The sequence below is a fragment of the Rhodamnia argentea genome, chromosome 1, assembly GCF_020921035.1.
Source record: "Rhodamnia argentea isolate NSW1041297 chromosome 1, ASM2092103v1, whole genome shotgun sequence".
Classification (NCBI taxonomy): Eukaryota; Viridiplantae; Streptophyta; class Magnoliopsida; order Myrtales; family Myrtaceae; genus Rhodamnia; species Rhodamnia argentea.
In genome coordinates, this window is record NC_063150.1 from 26,193,897 (window position 1) to 26,206,800 (window position 12,904).

Genomic DNA, 12,904 nt, shown 5'->3' on the forward strand with positions numbered 1-12,904 from the left:
GTCTTTTCGTCATGTCGCTTCTTTTTCTCGTGTGAAAGAAAGGCCTCTTTGTAACCCCCGGTTTGGTATCGAACCTCTGAAGGTGCCACATCATAAAAAATGGGCATGATCTTTTGTTCCCCGGTTTTTTTGCGCTCGACCATTTGGGCTACCTCCTTGAGACACCATACGCTAGAGGCATAACCTTTCGAAAAGATAGGAATTGAGATCTTTGATTGATTAACTGCTTCGAGAAGTTCTGGGGCAAACTCTTCCCCAACGCGGCGCTCTTCATCGTCCTTATAAACGCGGATTCCTGCATCTTTCATACGAGTGTAGAGGAAGTCGGTAATACCTGCTCGAGTATCTGGTCCTCTGAAGCTCAAGAATACTTCATACTCACATGTAGCCGTTCCGTCCCCTTCTGTTGAAGTGTGAATACCAGAATCGCCTGCTGATGTTCCCTCGTTTGCAGCTGCATCGTTATTTGCCTCCCCTCTATTGATTTTCCTTGATCTTCTCTTCAAGAAAAATTGGAACAGCAGAGCAGCAAAAGCAGCGACAGCAAGAGTTGGAAAATGTTTGGAAGCCATGATCAGGAGTGTTGAGTGTGAGCAGAAGAATTACAAATGGAGATCTCGGGAGGTCATTACACTCGCGTCTCTGTTTAGCAGATATTCTCTTATCTGTCTGCTTTGGGTGGGTGCGTGTGGAACTGGACGTGAAGAGATAGGGAACGGGTGGACACAAGTGAACCGTGGGAATGAAGTCAGGCAGAGAGAGAATGGGGGGGAGGTGGGCCGCATTTTTTCTCTTTTTTTTTTTATTGTTGTTTTCTTATTTTTTTATTTCTCTTTTTTTTTTGCAATAATAAAAGGGAAAAAAAAATGCCAATTTTACCTATTTTGGTCTATTCTATTTTCAAACAAAAATAAATAACTTAAAAAAGGAAATAAATTAAACTAAATCGGGACCGATAAAATTAGGTAGCAATACAAAAAAATTATGATTTTAAATTTTGCTGATTTCAACATTATTTTTTTATCAGCAAACTTTTTCAGGAACTCTTCGACATTGCTATAATTAATTAACTTAGTCACTTTATAAAACGATTCTGCATATGTTAGTCCCATCATAATTCTTGAAACTAATATCTCTATTTTGAAACAAACAATCAAATTAAAATTCGTCCCGTGCATGGTCGTAAGCCGTAATTACAACTTGTACTCTTTTTTTAAATCATCGTGGACCAAACAAGACGTAATAATCGTCGCTTCTAGTGTCTTGAATTACAAATATGCAATGCAGAGTCGTGGGCCATGTGCTACAAATTTTCAAGGAGAATGATTCGATGTCACATCACTCCAGCCTGTCAAAGTTGACGATGCACGTCCTTTTATCTCGAAATAGGAAAAGTGCACTGTCCTTCATCTGGCATTTCCTAAACGATGTTCACACCGCACTTGCTTTGAGGACGAAAAAGAATAGAAATAGCAGCATTTCACGTGCTTCGAGAAAAGGTTGTCTCTTCTCAGATCTCAAAAACCACACGTCCTTTTGGCCGTGTCTGTCACGTGATAATTATTATGCTTCCTCTTTCTGTCAACCTCATTGCTCCAGATGATGCAGGACCACTTTGAATATCAGTCCTCGGTGGGGAATAGTTGTGGGTCAGTACCGTACTGGTCCTATCTGTCCTTTTGTTTTTGGACGGTGAGGTGGCAATTATTATGTTTCGTCGTTTGTCAACCTTATGGCAGTACGACTTCGTACAAGTGGACCACAATAAGAGGTCTCGGTGAATAGCCGTGGGTCCCCACCCTGACACTCATCCTGTCTGTCTTTGTATTTGGTTAATCACAGTATGGAAATTTTAAGATTTGAGTTATTAATGACGATGGCGCAACCAGTAAGGAATAAAAATACTCACGTAAAGTATCAAATTTCTTAAACTGAGACCAGTGAAAGACCAAATTTTTTTCTCCAATAGCTTTGGCTTTGATGATACTCCAGTGAACTTTTGTTTTGGCGATCAAAAGTCCAAAAGTCTCGTTGCAGATATTTTGGAATCAGACTTCTTCCATTCGAATTGAAATTGAGCTTTCCTCCATTTACCTCGAAAGCTCTGGAAAAAAAAAATAAAGGAAACTAGGTGGAATCCACTGCCAAACTCCTACTCTTTCAAAGGAAAAAAAAAAAAGAAAACTTTCGGATTACCTTTGCTCCTCCACCACAGAAATATTGAGTAACTTAAAAAAAATTCAATGCATCTTATTAAGGCTTAAGACCTTTTTTATTGATGTGGGTCCCGCTGTCAAGACCTTTGTTCTTTCACCACACAATTTTCTTCTTTGGTCTAACACCATAGAAATATTAAGGGACTAAAAAATGCATCTTATTAAAGAATATATATACTGGATAGCGTATTCATCTATAAGTTTAAGCTTTTGAAATATTACATGATATCAGATAACGAAATTCTGAGTTTAAATCTTTCCACCGTTGCCGAGCAGGCCCTTAGAAGACCTTAGCAGCCATAATCGCACCAACAATGCAAATGCCAGATATAAATTGGTACCTCATTTTCCAGGATCAGTATCCATGCGTTTAGAGTCATCCCAGAAGCAATAAAAAGAAATGAAAGAAACAGGACAAGTGCTGTCATAGGTCAGGCACTCTAAATTGATCTATTGAAATTATTTGTCAAATCTACCTTATGGACATCCTCGTATAATATCTAAACTAACTTGAAAAAGTTAAAATGTCGGGAGATTTTTAAAAAAATTAAGATTTCATCACATAATGTTAACTGAAAGCTTATATTCTTCTTGATAACATCGAATGTTTAGGACAATTTTAGAAGCAAGTGGAAAGTTCAAGATTCTCTAGAACATTAGGCTAATGCAATCCGGAAAAGTTTCACTTCTTCCAAAAGTGATTTTTCTTTTTTAGGATTAATACGACGAAAACCCTAAATTGGTACGTTTTTCATAAATTTATCTCAAATTATTTTTTGATCATGAAAAATCTCAAATTAGTACATTTATTATAAATTTATTTTAAACTATTTTTTTGACCATAAAAAATCCTAAACTGGTACATCTGTAGCAAATTTACCCTAAACCATTTTTTTTGACCATGAAAAATTTCAAACTGGAATACATGTGAAAAATTTACCATTCGTCAAATTGGGTTAATACTACTAAAATCTCAAATTGATATACCTGTGATAAACATAGGGTAAAAAACGTAAATCGATACACTCACGAGCTCTCACGTGCTATCTAATTTAGCAATTTGACTGTTAAATTTAACGAAGACTAGCGGAGGGTAAATTTGTCATAAATGTATTAGTTTAGGTAAATTTGTCACAAGTGTACCAATTTAAAGTTTTTATGATAAAAAATAGTTTGGAATAAATTTATCATAGGTAGTTTAGGATTTTTGGTGGTATTAATCTCTTTTTTTATAAAGAAAAAGAAAACTATCCAAATTTTCACGCTTTTATAATATCTAGGTTCATAGAGTTGTATATTCACTTGCTAAATTCTAAATTAAGGTTTGATCATATCAATTAATATAACCTATACTTATTTGTCAAACTTCAAATGATGGAGGGCGTGTAAAAGTGCACATCTTCTCGAACAAAATTGGAAAAGAAATCCATAATTGTTAGCTTGAACTATGAAGCCGTTTATTGGGAGACCTCAACCGTCGTTCACGGCGAAATTGCCCCCAGAGAATCCGAGGAAAGATGTTGTTAAAAGCAAAAGTGATAGTGGAAAGGTACAAAGCAATAAAGCAAAGGAAAAAGAAGATGGGGGTGATGCCAACGTGGAAAAGAAGAGCCACAAGTGCTTTAGCATTTGCGCTGTTCCCACCATTTTAGTCAAAAGAAACGCACAATGGTAAAGATTTATTTTTTTTTGGGTTCATAATTAAAGTACTGTCGCTATCTTCAATTTTGTTTTTCGTTTTGACTAAATCGCCCTTGAAAAAGGATGAGTTAATATAATGAAAATTTCGGTATATTTATGATAAATTTACTTCAAACTAATATTTTGATCACAAAAAAATGCCAAACAGATATAACTGTGATAAATTTATTTAAAATTAATTTTTTGAACAACAAAAAAAAACTTAAAATAGTACACCTACGACAAATTCAACATATGTTAAGTATCGATAAATTGAGTTAATGCCACGAATAAAATCCAAACTAGTACACATGTTATAAACGAAGGATAAAAACTTCAAAATCGGTACCTACCAATTGCCCGTGTAATCTAATTCAATAATTTCATGATAAAATTTAATGAAAAATAACATATGATAAATTTCTCATAGGTATATTAGAGATTTTTCGTGGTATTAACACAAAAAAAAAAAAATTTGACCCTCTGCTCTTGTCCAGGCATTGGCACAGCCCCTTACTGCTCACATGCCTTGTCTGGTACGGCCTCCCACAGGCTGGCGTCCAACCTATTAAGGAACTTAAAAAATTGCACCTTATTAAGGGTTTATTCGGTAACGATTTTGATCAGGAGCGTTGAGTGTGAGTAGAAGAATCACAAATGGAGATCTCGGCAGGTCATTACACTTGCGTCTCTGTTTGGCAGATATTCTCTTATCTGTCTGCTTTGGGTGTGTGAGTGTGGAACTGGACCTGAAGAGATAGGGAATGGGTGGACACGAGTGAACCAAGTGGGCCGCATTTTTTTCTCCTTTTTTTTTATTGTTGTTTTCTTATAATTTTTTTTATTTCTCTTTTCTTTTTTGCAATAAAAAAAATTCCACTTTGGAGCTCATAGGTTCTTAAGCCTTTTCGGGCGTAGATCCGAGCGTGACGAAAGAAATTTTAAGATTTGAGTTATTAATGATAATGGGGCAATGAGATTACCAAAAAAAAAAACTCTCGTAAAGTATCAAATTTCATGAATTGCGATCGGTGAAAGATTAAATTTGCTCTCGGATAGCTTTATCTTTGATTATGCTCCACTGAACTTTTTGTTTTAGTAATCAAAAGTCCAAAAGTCTCGTTGAAGATATTTTTAAATCAGACTTCTTCCATTTGAATTGAAATTAAGCTTTCCTCCATTTAGCTCAAAAAGCTCCGGGGAAAAAGAGAAACTAGGTTGACTCCACTTCCTAACTCCTCTTTCAAAGGGGGAAAGAGAAGAATTACAAATGGAGATATCGGGAGGTCATTACACTTGCGTCTCTGTTTAGCAGATATTCTCTTATCTGTCTGCTTTGGGTGTGTGCGTGTGGAACTGGACGTGAAGAGATAGGGAATGGGTGGACACGAGCGAACCAAGTGGGCCGCATTTTTTTCTCTTTTTTTTTTGTTGTTGTTTTCTTATAATTTTTTTTATTTCTCTTTTCTTTTTTGCAATAATAAAAGGGAAAAAAAAAAAGCCAATCTTACCTATTTTGGTCTATTCTATTTTCAAACAAAAATAAATAACTTAAAAAAGGAAATAAATTAAACTAAATCGGGACCGATAAAATTAGGTGTCAATACTAAAAAATTATGATTTTAAATTTTGCTGCTTTCAACATCATTTTTTTCATCAGCAAACTTTTTCAGGAACTCTTCGACGTTCCTATAATTAATTAACTTAGTCACTTTGTAAAACGATTCTGCATACGTTAGTCCCATCAAAATCTTTGAAACTAATATCCCTATTTCGAAACAAATAATCAAATTAAAATTCGTCCCGCGCATGGTCATCAGCTGTAATTATTACTTGTACTCTTTTTTTTTTAAATCAGCGTGAACCAAACATGATGTGACAACCGTTGCTTCTAGTGTCTTGAATTACAAATATGCAATGCAGAGCCGTGGGCCATGTGCTACAAATTTTCAAAGAGAATGATTCGTTGCCACATCACTCCAGCCTGTCAAAGTTGACAATGCACGTGTTTTTATCTTGAAATAGGAAAAGGGCACTGTCCTTCATCTGGCATTTCCTGAACATCTGGCATTTCCTAAACAATGTTTACACTGCACTTGCTTTGAGGAAGAAAAAGAATAGAAATAGCAGCATTTCACGTGCTTCAAGGAAAGGTTGTCTCTTCTCAGATCTCGAGAACGAAAATTGCCCCTTCCTAAGGTTGGTTGGTTCTAGAGATTTGGCCCTTTCACTCTTCTTTTGAAATTCATATTTAGGCTCGTCTATTTTGTGAAACAAAAGATGAAGTGTTTTTAAAATGTTTTTCAAAAAGTCATTTTTCGAAAAATAACACTCTTTTCTAGAATTCGATTGAAACTTGAAAATGAATTGGAACATAGTTTCCTCCATCTAGTAAGGATAATCAATTTCCTCTGTATACTCCTTTTAATAATTTTCTATCATTATCTCTCCCTTTTAACTTAGTCACTTCGTAAATCGATTCTGTATATGCTAGTCCCATTGTAATTCTTGAAACTAATGTCTCTATTTCGAAATGAACACTCAAATTAAAATTCATCCCGCGCATGGTCATTAGCTGTAATTACGACTTGTACTCTTTTTTTTTTTAAATCAACGGGGACCAAACATGATGTAACAAGCGTTGCTTCTAGTGTCTTGAATTACAAATATGCAATGCAGAGTCGTGGGCCATGTGCTACAAATTTGCAAGGAGAATGATTCGTTGCCACATCATTCCAGCCTGTCAAAGTTGACAATGCACGTCTTTTTATCTCGAAATAGGCAAAAGGCCACCGTCCTTCATCTGGCATTTCCCAAACGGTGTTCACACTGCACTTGCTTTGAGGAAGAAAAAGAATAGAAATTGCAGCATTTCACGTGCTTCGAGGAAAGGTTGTCTCTTCTCAGATCTCTAGAACGAAAATTGCCCCCTTTCTAAGGTTGGCTCTAGAGATCTGGCCCTTCACTCTTCTTTTGAAATTCATATTTAGGTTCCGTCTATTTTGTTAGACAAAAAATAAATTATTTTTGAAAAATATATTTTAGACAGTAATTTTTCAAAAAATGACACTCTTTTTCGGAATTCTACCGAAACCTAAAAATAAACTGAAAAATAGTTTCCTCCGTCCAGTAAGGAAAATTAATTTCCTCTGTGTATTCTTTTTAATTATTTTCTGTCATTATCTCTTCTTTTTATTTTTTTTAAATCGAATTTTTAATTCTTCTATTTTCTTCTCTTTTCTGGTCTTCTTCAGTTGGTCACCAGCAGTAGCCATGGAAAGCGACCGCCAAGGGAAAGAGAAAATATAAAAAGAAATAATTAAAAAATAAAAAGATAAAAAAATACTGAAAATACAAAAGAAAGAAAATAAAATAAAAATAAATAATACTTAAACATAAAAGGAATGTGAAGGAATGGAGGAGGAAAAATGAGGGAAAATGTTTTCCTCTTCTCAAATAGAGGAAATCATTTCCTCCACTTTTAAATGTGTTTTTCAATAGGAGAAAAATATTTTTCTTGACTCATTTATTTTCCCAGAAAGGAAGCGGAAAAATTCAACCAATATTTTTCTGGGAATTGTTTTCCTCGAAATGAATGGAGCCTTAACTACAAATACACACCCAGTTACTTGATGGGCAAAATTAAAATAAAAATCCTGCACTTAGGTGGCTGCTTGGATTCTTGCCCAAGGTTTTCATATTACCAGAAAATCAACCTACTTCATAGGTTCTTCAGCTGTGCTTGCTAACAAATGCGAGTATTAAAGCAGCGAAATGTTAGCGGAAGGTTAACCGGTGGACAGACCAAGGCTAGCAAAATAGCCTTCAAATAACCAGGACCATATTAATTTTTTCTCAAGGGGGAACATGAATGTGTTCACATTTGATATAGCACTGTAGAGAGTTTTCTTTAAGAAAGCAAGTCCGACTCTTCTCAAAACGTGAATGTGATTGCATTACACATAGCACAGTGCAAAGTTTTCTTCTTAAAAAAAAAAGTTAAGAATCTAATGAGATCTCGAGTCCATAAACAATTCCCAAGGAGTTTTGAATCTCAAGAGGAGAGCTTGTCCGTATTCGCATTTCACATAGCACAATCAATATAGAGTTCTCTTGTTAAAAAGAAAAGTTCAACTCTTAAACCTCGAGAATGAAATAATTCCCAAGGAGTGTTAAATCTCAACGGTAAAAAGTGAACGCGTTCACATTTGACATCAGCACAATGAAGAGTTTTCTTTCTGAAAAAGAGAAGTTTCAATTTCTTCGGATCTCGAGAACATAAATGACTTTTTCCTAATGTTACTTATGGATCAAAAAATCATCCTGTGCTATTTATTTAATGGGATAATTGTAGTTTGCAATCACGCAAATTTCTAACTTCCGTTGGCCAAAAATTCAGAGTTTTGTTACGTGCATTGTAAGTTTGAATAATCAATAACAAATTTCAAATATCGCTGGTAAGTAAAAATTAAGGGATGAATTTTCATTCCGTGATTGTTTGTAAGTTGTCGATAAAATAACAATTTACTTTTTAATTTTATAAGTGACAGCATATTTTCACTAGTAGATTGAAAATGCTTACATGCTCTACTAGTGATTTCAATTGATGGGTGTAACTTACAAATAAAATAACTATTTTACCATTATTAATTTCCAATAGATTATTGACATCGTTTTGATTTTATGATTAACAATGTTCCAATTTGTCTGTAACACACTAACGAAACAATTATTTACCAGATTAAAACACACTTGTAGATTATAAGTGGACGGCTATTTTCTATAGTAGATTACAACCTGCTATGCTTTGCTAGTAGTCTCGGTGAAAGGATTGTAACTTACGAATAAAATAGCAATTTTAACACTAGAAATTCTTAATAGAATATTGACATTGTTTCAACAATGTCAGGAGTTTGTAATTTACTTACCACACTCAGTAAAATTTTGTAGGAGTTGGTGATTTACTGCTTTATTGGTATGTTAGTAATTCCTGATCAGGCTTCGTTGGAATGTTAGTAAATTCTTGATAGTCTTCCTAATTTATTTATCACACTAATAATATTTCAGAAGAATTGGTAATTTGCGAATATTTTGCGAGTTAGCAACAAGAAGGTTTCGAGCCTGAAATACACCGGAGAATGGTGGAACAGCAGCGATCAGCAAGGAGTAAGCACACGAGGCCAAGGTAGTCTCAAATCTCAAGGAGAACGAGCAAGTGTTTGGGTTCAAATCTCAAAGAAAAAGAAGAGGGGGCATGCTAGCTTTCGAAAAGACCAATGCTTTAGTGCGCCTTTGTGTTGTCGGCAATATTTTAGTCAAAAGAAGTCCCCCGAGGAAAAAAGAAAGAACGAAGAATTTCTTTTCATAGTTGATTTCTTGACAAGTCCTCATTTTGATCTCATATAACTGGTACTGTCTTCACTTTCCCTGTAATATTTGGCCCTTATTTTGATCAGGTCAACCAAGGTGGTGGATCCACCACTAAAAAAAAAAAAAAGAAGAAGAAAAAGTAAAAGAGGGCAGTCAGCCACCCCTTTTAAGCTGCACGACCTAATTGAGCATCCTCCATGAGCTCTATGCCTCGGTACAGATTTTGGAATTCAGACTTCTTCCATTTCGGTCGAAATTGAGCATCCTCCGTGAGCTCTATGCCTTGGTGAAGAAGAGAGAATTCATGGGATCCACTACCTAAATCCTTCTCTTTTAAACTTTTCTTTTAAAAAAAAGGACTTTTCCTATAAATGGGAGACCCACTATCAAGACCTTTATTCCTTTACCGCAGAACATTAAGGAATTAGGGAAAAAAAAGTCATGCTGGTGTTGATTAGATGACCTCATTGTCTAAGTAAGTCTTTCTTTAATGGTTTGATTATCTAATTGAAGTAGTTGGCAACCAGAATCGCACCAATAATTCAAACGCTATAGATATAAATTGGCACTTCATTGTCCAGGATCAGTATCCACGTGCTTAGAGTCGTCCGAGAGCAACAAAAAGAAATAAAAGAAAAAGGACAAGTGCTGCTATAGATCAGACATTCCTAATCGATCTATTGAAATTATTTGTCAAATCTACCTTATGGACATCCGCTTGCAATATCTAAACTAACTTGAAAAAGTTGAAATATCATGAGATTTTTAAAGAAAATTAAGATTTCATCACATAATATTAACTGAAAGCTTATACACTTCGTGATAATTGGAATGTTCAGGACACTTTTAATAGCAAGTGGAAAGTTCAAGATTCTCTAGAATATTAGGCTAATGAGATCTGGAAAAGTTTCACTTCTTGCAAAAGTTATGCATTTTTTTTTAAATAAAGAAAATGAAAACTATCCAGATTTTCACGCTTTTATAATATCTAGGTTCATAGATATATATATTCACTTGCTAAATTTTTTAATTAAGATTTGATCGTATCAATTAATATATCAATTTTAGCAGACTATTAACGTTACTCGTTAATAACCTAGACTTATTTCTCAAACCACAAATGGTGGAGAACAAGTGCTTCTTACCGTGTAAAAGTGCACATCTTCTCGAACAAAATTGGAAAAGAAATCCATAATTGTTGGCTTGAAGCCATTTCTTGGGAGACCTCCCTCGACCGTCGTTCACGGCGAAATTGCCCCAGAGAATCCGAGGAAAGATCTTGTTAAAAGCAAAAGTGATAGTGGAAAGGTACGAAGCAATAAAGCAAAGGAAAAAGAAGATGGGACATCCTAAGCGTGCCCTTTGTGCTGTCCCCCAACATTTTAGTCAAAAGAAAGTTTCTTTAAGAAACGCACAAGTATAAAGATTCATAATTAAAGTACTGTCTCTTTCTTCATTTTTTTTTATTTTGACTAAATCACCCTCGAACAACGGCGATTTAATATCACAAAAAATTGATTATTTATAATCAATTTACCTTAAATTAATTTTTTGATCACAAAAAGAAAAATACCATTACGGGGTAAATAAACTAGTGAGAGTCTACAAACATCGTCAATTGAATCTTCTATTTTGTTGCTGTCAATTTCGAAGCAAATCATCAAATTATTGATGGTGATAGAAATTTTCCTACTACATTGGTAAATTCGGAGAGGAGTTGCTAATTTACTATTTCATTGGGATGTTGCTAAATTTTGAACAAAAATGGTAATATTGTTCCGACTTTTATCAATCATTTCTATTTTTTAAGAGTATCATGATCATTCAATTATAATGCTTTCAAATTATTTTACAATTTATTTAGTAATTAATGACTTCATTGGACTGTTGATAAGTTCTTAATATTGCCAGTAATTTACTTATGACAATGATAAAATCTTGGAAGATTTGGTAATTTCTTACTTCATCGGCACGTAAGTAAATATCTACTAGTGTTGGTAATTCACTAGGGATTTGCCCGGCAAGCAAGTTATTGGTGACATTTTCTTTATCAATAAAGGAAGGCTTCGGACTCCAGCTTGCTTTCACAAGTACTCAAAGCCCTTGAGTTTTGAAGTTTCTCAAATGTTTTCGAAAAAGAGCAACAATCCTCATAATCATACGAAAGAATGTAGATGGTTTTGGCAATACCCGTCTTTTCAATGCCACCCATCCAACAATCCATGTTTCACTTGTCAAAGTGCCTATTGTTTCCATGGTCACATCCACATGTTGGTCGACACCTACCAAGTAGCCTGTTACTAGCGAGATAAGCCTGTCTCAAACTTATTGAATCCTTTTGGGCAAATCTGTTTGTGAACTCGCCTTCTCGCCTAGTGTCTACCTGAGATAAAAGGAAAAAGCAATTAAAAGATTGTGTTGAAACAAACTATGTCCCGACATGACCAAATTAGAAACTGCAAGCCTAAATGAAATGAATTCCCTAGATAAAACAATTCGGTCATGGATGAATTAGCCTTTGTAGTGAGAGTTAATGAATAAGGACATGTACTAGAAAAATGCGGTTTGAATTAAGATCAATCCATGCTTCTTTATCTGTGTGATTTAAGGTGTCTTACTTCAATAAGCAAAACCAAAAAAAGGTTCAGCTAAAATGCATCGAATTTTAATGAAACAAGGCATGCATCACATGCCATTAAACTTATGGCTTGTTTGATAACGTTTCTTTTCCAAAAATGTGATTCTGATTAGAATCAATTAACGAAACAAGGCACGCATCGCACGCCATTAGAATCAGTTTTTTTTTATTTACTTGCTAAATTCTAAATTAAGGTTTGATCATATCAATTAATATAACTTACACTTATTTGTCAAACTTCAAATGATGGAGAGCGTGGAAAAGTGCACATCTTCTCGAACAAAATTGGAAAAGGTACGAAGCAACAAAGCAAAGAAAAAGAAGATGGGGTGATGCTAATGTGGAAAAAAAGAGCCACAAGTGCTTTAGCATTTGCGCTGTTCCCACCATTTTAGTCAAAAGAAACGCACAAGGGTAAAGATTCATAATTAAAGTACTGTCGCTATCTTCAATTTTTTTTTGTTTTGACTAAATCGCCCTTGAAAAAGGATGAGTTAATATAATGAAAATTTCGGTATATTTATGATAAATTTACTTCAAATTAATATTTTGATCACAAAAAAATGCCAAACAGATATACTTGTGATAAATTTATTTAAAATTAAATTTTTGAACAACAAAAAAAACTTAAAATAGTACACCTATGACAAATTCACCATATGTTAAGTATCGATAAATTGAGTTAATGCCACGAATAAAATCCAAACTAGTACACATGTTACAAACGAAGGATAAAAACTTCAAAATTGGTACCTACCAATTGCCACGTGTAATCTAATTCAATAATTTCACGATAAAATTTAATGAAAGATAACATATGGTAAATTTCTCATATGTATATTAGAGATTTTTCGTGGTATTAACATAAAAAAAAAATTGACCCTCTGCTCTTGTCCAGGCATTGGCACAGCCCCTTACTGCTCACATGGCCTGGTCTGGTACGGCCTCCCACAGGCTGGCGTCCAACCTATGGTGGTTCTGGGCCGGCATGGCCCAATTA

At 34.6% G+C, this 12,904-nt stretch overlaps 3 protein-coding genes and 1 long non-coding RNA gene across 23 annotated transcripts in view; 1 reads left to right on the plus strand and 3 right to left on the minus strand.

Annotated features, from left to right (window-relative positions):
• Positions 1–12,904, minus strand: part of LOC115728661 (disease resistance protein RUN1-like) — a 1,102,447-nt gene that overhangs the window by 1,033,144 nt on the left and 56,399 nt on the right. The gene's annotated exons all lie outside the window — the stretch shown is intronic.
• The window catches only part of LOC115727781, a 109,032-nt gene that overhangs the window by 13,324 nt on the left and 82,804 nt on the right, over positions 1–12,904 (minus strand). The window lies entirely within an intron of this gene.
• LOC115732506 overlaps positions 1–12,904 on the minus strand; it is a 73,238-nt gene that overhangs the window by 8,598 nt on the left and 51,736 nt on the right. The gene's annotated exons all lie outside the window — the stretch shown is intronic.
• Positions 129–12,904, plus strand: part of LOC125313792 — a 28,525-nt gene continuing 15,749 nt past the window's right edge. The window contains exons 1-2 of one of the 2 annotated variants that reach the window (XR_007197406.1): positions 129–275; positions 3,759–3,765. This is a non-coding gene — a long non-coding RNA (uncharacterized LOC125313792). The remainder of the gene's footprint in view (positions 276–3,758; positions 3,766–12,904) is intronic. The other variant, XR_007197405.1, reaches the window with a different exon arrangement.